This window comes from Neophocaena asiaeorientalis, unplaced genomic scaffold, assembly GCF_003031525.2.
Source record: "Neophocaena asiaeorientalis asiaeorientalis breed wild unplaced genomic scaffold, Neophocaena_asiaeorientalis_V1.1 scaffold62, whole genome shotgun sequence".
NCBI lineage: Eukaryota > Metazoa > Chordata > Mammalia > Artiodactyla > Phocoenidae > Neophocaena > Neophocaena asiaeorientalis.
In genome coordinates, this window is record NW_020175191.1 from 3,815,196 (window position 1) to 3,824,340 (window position 9,145).

Here is a 9,145-nt window from a genome sequence, read left to right on the forward strand (position 1 = left end):
AAAAAAAAAAAAAAAAAAGAAACACACACACACATAACATTGCCAAGAAATTTTTTTGTTTAAGGGGAAAGGTAGGGCCTTTCTGAACTACCCAGACAGGGGTCCATATGGTGCTGTTCTGCGTTCCCATAACAACTTAAAGGGAAACTTTCACAATATCTGAAGCCCTTGATGTCCTGCAAATAAAGGAGGAGGATGTCCTCAACTTCCTTGCAGCAGGAACCCACCTAGGTGTCACCAACCTCGACTTCCAAATGGAACAGCACACCTACAAAAGGAATCTACGTGGCATCTATATCATAAATCTGGAGAGAACTTGGGAGAAGGTTCTGTTGGCAGCTTGCACGATTGTTGCCATTGAAAACCTGGCTGATGTCAGTGTCATATCGTCTGGCCAGCGAGTTGTGCTGAAGCTTGCTGCTGCCATCGGAGCCACTCCTATAGTGGGTGCTCCATTCCTGGAACCTTCACTAACCAGATCCAGGCAGCCTTTGGGGAGCCAAGACTTCCGGTGGTTACTGATCCCAGGGCCGACACCAGCCTCTCACAGAGGAGTCTTACGTTAACCTGTCTACCATTGCTCCCTGTAACATAGACTCTCCTCTGTGCTATGTGGACATTGCCATCCTGTGTAGCAATAAGAGAGCCCACTCAGTGGGTCTGATGTGCTGGGTGCTGGCCTGGGAAGTTCTGCACATGCGTGGCACCACCTCCCATGAACACCCATCAGAGATCATGCCTGATCTCTGCTTCTACAGGGATCCTGAAGAGATTGAAAAGGAAGAGCAGGCCTCAGCTGAAAAGGCTGTGACCTAGAAGGGATTTCAGAGTGAATGGACTGCTCCAGCTCCCATGTTCACTGCTACTCGACCTGAGGTCACAGAGTGGTCTGAAGGAATAGGTTGATGGAAAATAAACAGTTGCTAATAAATAAATAAATAAATAAATGGAAAAGTAGAAGGAAAGAAAAGTGGTAGAGGATGGGGTAAGCAGTGATCATTAAACAGAGAAGGGAAGAGGGAATAAAGTAACAGCAGGAAGAAATCTGTCTTAATTATCTACAGCCAGTGCAATGGGAAAGTCTGGCTGAAAACCAGAAAGCCTGGGTTTAGCTTCTGTGACCTTGGAAATGGCACTTAAACTATTTGAGTTTTTATAAAAAAAAAAAAAATCTACACTACAGTGTTACCAGGAAAATACTATTAAATAATAGATTAAAAATGACTATTATAATGCCTGCCACATAATAAAAAACAGAATAAATATTAATTCCTTCTCTCTGCCTAATCATTTATATGGTTCACAAATGAGCAGCTTCAATAGAAACCCTGTTTTAAAATGTAGGTTTTATTATTATTCAGGTATGATAAGGCCAACAGATCAGGAGACAATTGCCTTTGAGAGGACAATTCCAAGAGGAGGGGGTACACTACACCAGGCAGGGCCGCACAGAGAAGCACCAGGGTCAGTGAGGAGGAAGGGAGAGTGGAAGGAAAACATGGGCCAGAGCCTTTATTTTCCCGTGAGAGGGAACAAGTAAGGCAGGGTAAGCAAGCTTAAGCATTTCTGGTTTAAATAATTTCAGCAGGTTCTGGGGTGTAGGGCCTGTCTCTACTTGTCCCATACCTGACCCTGGGGTGATTAGGGCAGATGGATAGTGGTCCAGAGTGTGAGAGTTGGATAGAGGAGAAGGATGGGGTATGGGTTCTGGATTGGTTGGTTTGCATATGAAGAGCATCGCTTGTGAGTCTTTACTATGTCTAGGAATTAGCTAGCCCTGAGGGGGGAAGTCTCTCCTGGGGCAGCAAGGCCCCCAGATGTCAAAGCATTAGAAATGCAGAAAATAAAAAGGTATAATTAACTCAAACCCTGATCACTAAGATGGATTAATGGTGCTGTCCATCTATGCCCAGACTTGGCCTTCCCCTTCTGCAGCAACCATGGAGACTATTGGTGACTTGCGGTGAGTGGATCTGGCTGTGGGCCAGAAGCCGAGGCCTTCCTTCCACACCTGTGTCTGCTCCACAGCCCGGAGTCTGAGCCCAGGCCAGGAGTGCCAGAGGCTGGTTCACCCTTAGGAAATAATGCCACCTGGTGTTAGTCCAAGTAATTAGCTTAACGCAGTATGCAGGGTGTTATTCAAGTGTTTCTTATAAATAGGTAATGAATTACTGATGATGACTCCCCAGATTAAAAACAACATTAAAGAAGAAACTTCCAGTCCCCAGAAGGTATTATTAGCCAGTCCATCCCTGCCCATGACTGGCCCGGAGTGTGATCCTTTGCACAGCCCAGGCAAGTGGAATCACCTTGGGAACACTTAGAAGCCCCAGAGCCATGTGTTCTGACTGGTGTCTCCATCAGGTTCTCTGCCCCGGCCTCTCTCCTTTTCACTGATAACAAGTGAAAAGGAAGGGTTGACTGAAGCCTTGGCAGCATCCTGCTTCTGAGATCTGAGCTCTACCTGACATCACGCTGCCTCCCAGCTCCCCTGGTAATGAGAGCCGCTGGGCCTGGGAGTCAGCTGCCCACCCAGGCCTGTGGACCAGCACAGATGCCAGGGCCTGGCCCCAATGGGGCGTTAGTGCACTTGGTCCATGGGTCATGGCTGCGTGTTTAGGTCCCCCTTTACACAGAGCACATTTGCTTTCTTGTCCATAGACTACACTCGCGAGCCCAAGAAAGCTGTTATACAGAAAGTCTCATCATTTCCTCTGCTTTTTCATGTTTCTATTTGGGCATCCCACTCTCACCTCAAACTCAACTCATTAAAGATAACAATTCTTAGACATGGAAGAGGCTGTAGAAAGGACAATGTCTGGGGTCCCTTAGAGGCCTTGAGTCTGTGAGTCCATTCAAATAGTTTGCAAAAATAAAGGGGAATGTGCATTTTCTGTGATATCCATCCCCGCGGCAATCAGATGTTCAAAGGGCCCCTGAGAAGCCATCAGATATACCTCCTCTCTCTGGACTCCATCTCCTGGCCTCCCAGGCTCTGTTAGAGCCTCCTGCTTCCTACTTCATGGAGAATACTGAGACGCCCTTGACTCTCCACGCTCACATTAGGCTCACCTCTGTCTGTACATTTACAAGGCTAGTCCTTCCACCCATCCCCCAAGTTACCCCTCCCATCCTAAATTTTGAAATTTAAGATTTCTCCTCCCTGGTCTATAAACAGGCTTCAGGATTTCCTATTTCGAAACAAAACAACTATGACACCTGTCACCTCTGCCTGTCCCTGTCATATCTCTCTGCCTCACACGTTCTGCAGTTTTCTACCCACCTCTTGCTCTTTTCTCTACTTCATTGTCAACCACATGTAATCTCTGAAAACTGTATTCATTGTCAGTAGCCCGTCTCCTCCTGAGCTCTAAATGTACACTGCCAAGAAGCCATATAGCTGATGGATTAAAGGCGGGGAGTCTGTGGTCAGCAAAACTTGGGTCAAAGCCTGGCGCCACCTGTCAGCGGCTGCATGATCTCCTGCCGTTTATTTAACCTTTCTATGCCTGAGTTTCCTTCTCTGTAAAATGGATATAGATGATATAATACCTAAAACATGGGTTGTTGTGAAGGATGAGTAAGACCTATAAAATACTCAGAACAGTGCTGGCATATAATAAATGCTCAATAAATGTGACCTCTTATTGTTTGCACCTGCACCTCCCAAAGATACTTACACTCAACATACCTAAAACTGAACTTACCTTTTCTCCTTGAACTTCTTCTTCCTCTCTGTTCCCTGTTTGTGATTGATACTTGCCTCCAAAGGCTGCAGTGACTCAGGCCCATTCATCACTTCAGGCTCCCTATGTCTCTCCTATTTGGTCCCTCTGCCTTCACTCTTTCCTCAAGAAGCCACTCTCCAAACCGCAAAGTCAGCTCATCTTATTCCTCTCCGTAAAAAACTTAAACGGCTCTCTATTGCCTACCAGATAAAACACATACTCTTTTTTTTTTTTCCCCCGTACGCGGGCCTCTCACTGTTGCGGCCTCTCCCGTTGCGGAGCGCAGGCTCCGGATGCGCAGGCTCCGGATGCGCAGGCTCCGGATGCGCAGGCTCCGGATGCGCAGGCCCAGCGGCCGTGGCTCACGGAGCCAGCCGCTCCGCGGCATGTGGGATCTTCCGCTCCGCGGCATGTGGGATCTTCCCGGACCGGGGCACGAACCCGTGTCCCCTGCATTGGCAGGCGGACTCTCAACCACTGCACCACCAGGGAAGCCCAAATCCCACACTTTTAAGCTCACCACATAGAGCCCTGCGAGCTCCGGACTCTACCCACTTTTTCCAGGTCGTGCTGCCCCCTCCCACCCATCCCAGACCTGCTTCCTCCCGTATGCTCTCCCCAGGCCAAACTGCTGGCAGGCCCCCGAGGAGCCGTGCTGCTTCAGAGCTTCCTTCCTGTCCTTCCGGACACCAGCGGCATTTCGGTGCCTCATCCTTCCAGACCTGCGGCTCTGCACGGCCTCCTGTGCCACCCCGCCCCCACTCTCCTCCAGCGCATCAGCGCGGCACACCGTCTGACATGGCTTCCTGGGCGTACTCTGCCAGGTTTCTGTGCCTGTACCCAGAATGCTTCCTCCTGTTTCCTGTGTCAAATACTCATCCTTCAAGTTTTGCTTCCAGGGTCATGGCCGGGTGAAGCCACGCTGCTTCCTCAGGCTAAGCTGGCCCCTTTCTCTGTGCTGCTCTGGTTCCGGTCCCAGCGCTCTCTCTCCTCTTCCACTGTGAGGCTCTGTTGAAGCTGCAGTTGAAGACATCCTCCAGGAGGATGTTGAAGACATCCTCCAGGACAGCGAGGGGCACACCCCACCCCCACCCCTGTCTCCCATCCCGCTTTGTTCTCTCCTGAGCACTTGTTAAACCATCTGACATGCTGCTCATTTGCCCATCTCCCCTCACTAGAATATAAACTCCATGAGGGCAGAAGCTTTTGTCTATTTTGATGTATCCCCAGAGCCTAGAATAGTGACTGGAACTAATAAGTGCTCAACAGGGATTTCCCTGGTGGTGCAGCGGTTAAGAATCCGCCTGCCAATGGAGGAGACACGGGTTCGATCCCTGGTCCAGGAAGATCCCACATGCCGTGGAGCATCAAAGCCCATGCACCACAACTACTGAGTCCACGTGCCACACCTACTGAAGCCCGAGCACCTAGAGCCCGTGCTCCGCAACAGGAGAAGCCACCACAATGAGAAGCCCACGCACCAAAACAGAGTAGCTCCCTCTTGCTGCAACTAGAGAAAAGCCCACATGCAGCAACGAAGAACCAATGCAGCCAAATATTAATTAATTAAAAAAAATAAGTGCTCAATAAATATTTGTTGACTAACTTGTCAAATCACGGATCAATATTACATTATCTACTTTTGTTTCTCCGTAGCTCATACATTGCCTGCCTCTAGTAGGTACTCAGTATGTGTTTTTGAATGAATGGCTGGGTGGATGAATACTTTATCACATTGCTAGCCCATTTTAAAAAGTTCAAATACTAATATTGGATTCCAAGTTCTCCATCTTCTAATCCTAGCCACTCAACTTGGAATCCTCTATGTCTCAGCATGAGCCCTTTTCTTGAGCTTAACCACTCTGCTCACTGCCCTTGACTCTATCTCAGACGCTGTTCTCTCCACACCCCTGCCCAGACTCCAAACAGAAATACTATTTACCCATTTATTCAACTCATATTGATTAAGCAAGTACTTGAGATAAGCCAGTAACTGTTCCAGCCACTGTCCTCCACCTGTGCTCGTTCCACTTCTTTCTTTCCTCTTTTCCTTCTTTTCTTGTCCTCATGGACAAGTTGACCTTGACCATTCAGACCCGTGTGACTCTCCCTGTGGGCACTAATAACCCATATTTTAGCACCTCATCACTGGCATTATTAACCTATAAGCAGATATTACACATATGTAGATTTTACAGAAAATGGACTTTTAAAGAACCAGTAGTTAACATTTCAAACATTTTGGATGGAAATCTAATTTTTTTCCAACATCTTCCCTGTCTTCTTAAATAGGGTACTATCTACAGAATATCCATCTAACTTTTATAACTCAGGGTCATCAGTATTCTGTGATGTGATAATGTACCAAGAGGAGTAACTGGTAAAAGGAAAGGGCATGAGTTTTGGAGTTAAACAGTCTTTGCAATGACCCCCCTTTGTGGTCCCTGGGATCTCCTGAGGTCACCTCCTGCTCTCTTTTAATGTGTTTCTAACCTACAGTGGGCTTAGGAATCAGACGACAAAGTTTATAGAAATATTTGTAAACTATATGTAAACAGTGTCTTAAGTGAGGGCATGAGAGATTCTCCTATGTATAAAGTCTATTTGTTTTGGGTTTTTTTAATTTTTATTTATTTATTTATTTTTGGCTGCATTGGGTCTTCATTGCTGCGTGCAGGCTTTCTCTAGTTGCAGCGAGCTGGGGCTACTCTTCGTTGCAGTGCGTGGGCTTCTCATTGCAGTGGCTTCTCTTGTTGCAGAGCACGGGCACTAGGCGCTCAGGCTTCAGTAGCTATGGCACATGGGCTCAGTAGTTGTGATTCGCGGGCTCTAGAGCGAAGGCTCAGTAGATGTGGCACACGGGCTTAGTTGCTCCGTGGCATGTGGGATCTTCCCAGGTTCGAACCCCTGTGCCCTGCATTGGCAGGTGGATTCTTAACCACTGCACCACCAGGGAAGTCCCAAAGTCTATCTGTTTTAAAGCATAAATTTATGCAATCTATTCAGTTGATCAGAGGCCTTTCTCACTTAACTCCTGTTTTTCAGGTGTATTCAGAATTCTTGAGGCTGGATAAGTGACTTCGTAAAAAGTGTGCTAATAGTGCATTTAGCATTTTATATATTCTTTTGTTGTTAACTATCTTTATGTGCACATGTCATAACTTGCCAATTAGATTACTTTCCAATTAGATTATTTCCTGATTAGATTATTAATTTCCCAGGACAAGTGGTATTTTATAGCCATTCATTCATTTGCTAAGTAGTTTTCAAAATGGCTACTATGTGGAAAGACCTGTGATAGAAAAGAGATAAAGATTTAGCATTTACACATTATTGAGGAGACAAAATAACCAATACACGGTAGAAGGTGAACATAAAAATCCAGAGAATTCAAATAAGGAGAAGAGAATGTTTTCTCGTTGGGAGAACTGGAGAAGGCTTTATAGAGACAGCATTTGTGTTGGACCTTGGTAGCAGGAAGAACTTTAGTGGGTAGCATTTCAGGTTTTGGGAAATCTGCAAGAATGGGCAGGAAGGGAGAGAGATATATGCATGAATTTGTGGAATTACAGTCACGCTGTTGTCTTGAGAGCACCCAGTACATAGTCCCCCCTTTCCCCAACTGACTTTGGCACAAATGATAAGACCAAGGAGTGGCAGATGGAGCCCCCAATATTACCCTTTTTACCGATTAAGGTTAAGCCAGAGTCTAGGCAAGAGTTCGGTAAGCCTGCTAACCGAACCCTAGGTTAAGGCTGACCCACTTTGTGACAGGTAACGGGAGCCAGGTTATACCATCATCCAGGTCCTGAGAAGTTTTCCAACTCATCTTTTAAACTCAAATACTTGAGATTGTCGGATAAAAACAAACAGTAGATGGCATTTAAAGTAGATGGAATTTATTATCTTAAAAAAGGGTTTATTTTGCACTACCTCTCTTTCCCACAAAAGCACCACATGGTAAGGTAGACATAATACACTAAAGTGTACTAAAATCACTTTTCATGAAAATCCATTGAGGACCTGTAGATCTCATGGGGGCTATTCAGTAATATCATAACTACAATTGGAAAACCCTGGCCTGTTATAACTTTGAAGGGTCTACACTTTAAAGATGAAAGAGACATGTTTTTATAAAACTCTACATTTCTGCACCTGAGCACTGATTCAGGTGGACAGACAATGGGCTTTAACCTTAGGAAGCTGGCTGCCCTCAGGAGACAGGTATGAGGCTGGCGAGGGGGAGGGTCAGACGCCTTACACGGCCAAGAGTGAGCAGTAAGCCTGGTGGCCAGATGGGGCTGCATGAAGATCACCTACACTGAACATATAATGTCCTCAAGAAATAATATATATGGGAGAGAGAATGGGGACTAGGGAGGATGGGGAAGAGGTGGTGAGGGAAGAGTGAGGGCTTTGGGGGCTAAAGTTCCATAACTAAGGCTAGTTCAGCATGGGTATGTTTCCCCACCCCACTGCCCACACTACTTCATTATATGCCACCTCTACTGGGCAGCGCTGCCATGTAAGCTGCTTTGGGTCCCAGCCAGACTCCAGACTCTCCACATGGATCCCTAACCCTATTCACCCACACAAGACAACTAAGTAAGAAGAGTGTAAATATTCATATAAATAGTTGGCAACTGTTCAGTGTCTACTGGGCACCAGCCACTTTTCATAATCCTACCGCTGTCCTGCAAAGGCTGGCTTTATCTTCCTCTCTGCCTTTCAGACGGGGAAACAAAGACTTAGAAGCAGACCTGGTTGAATCAGGATTGGAACCTGGGGCTGCCTGCCTTCAGGGGTGTGCTCTTCCAGTAGCTTCTAGGATACTGGGGTTGGGGGGCAGTGACCACGCTGTTAAAGGGAGGAGGAGGGGTAGGGTCGGCTTTGGGGGCCTATAGGGGGTCTGGGTGTGCATGGTTATATGTGGGGTCATTTCCTGAGCTGCATGTGAGTTTAAGTGTGAGTGTGTATGTGGGTTGAGGTATGGGTATATATGGACATTTGTGGGCTGGTTCTTGGAATATGTGTATTTGAGTGTGTGTGTGTGTGTGTGTGTGTGTGTGTGTGTGTGTAGGGGGTTAGTCCCTGGGCTGCTGGGCAAATGTGTTTTGGGGCTCCATTGGGGGCAGACAGCCTTGAATTTTGTGCATGATTGTGAGTCTGTGTGTGCATGAGTGTGTAAGTTTGAGCGTGCAAGTATGTTGGGGTGCTGGGGGGGTTAATCCCTGACCATGTGTTTGTGACGTGTGAGTGTGTGTGTGTGTGTGTGTGTGTGTGTGGTCAGCCCCTAGGGTCTGTGTGGGTACGAGTGTGCCTGAATGGGTGTGTGAGTCGGTATGTGTGTTTGAGTGTGTGTGCGTGTGTGTCCGGGGCGCGTTGCGCCTGGGGGTTGGGGGGAGACGCCGGCGGGC

General features: G+C 47.1%; 1 pseudogene; it reads left to right on the forward strand.

Annotated features, from left to right (window-relative positions):
* The window catches only part of LOC112412996 (40S ribosomal protein SA-like), a 62,813-nt pseudogene extending 61,907 nt beyond the window's left edge, over positions 1 to 906 (forward strand).
* Positions 907 to 9,145: the final 8,239 nt, after the last annotated feature.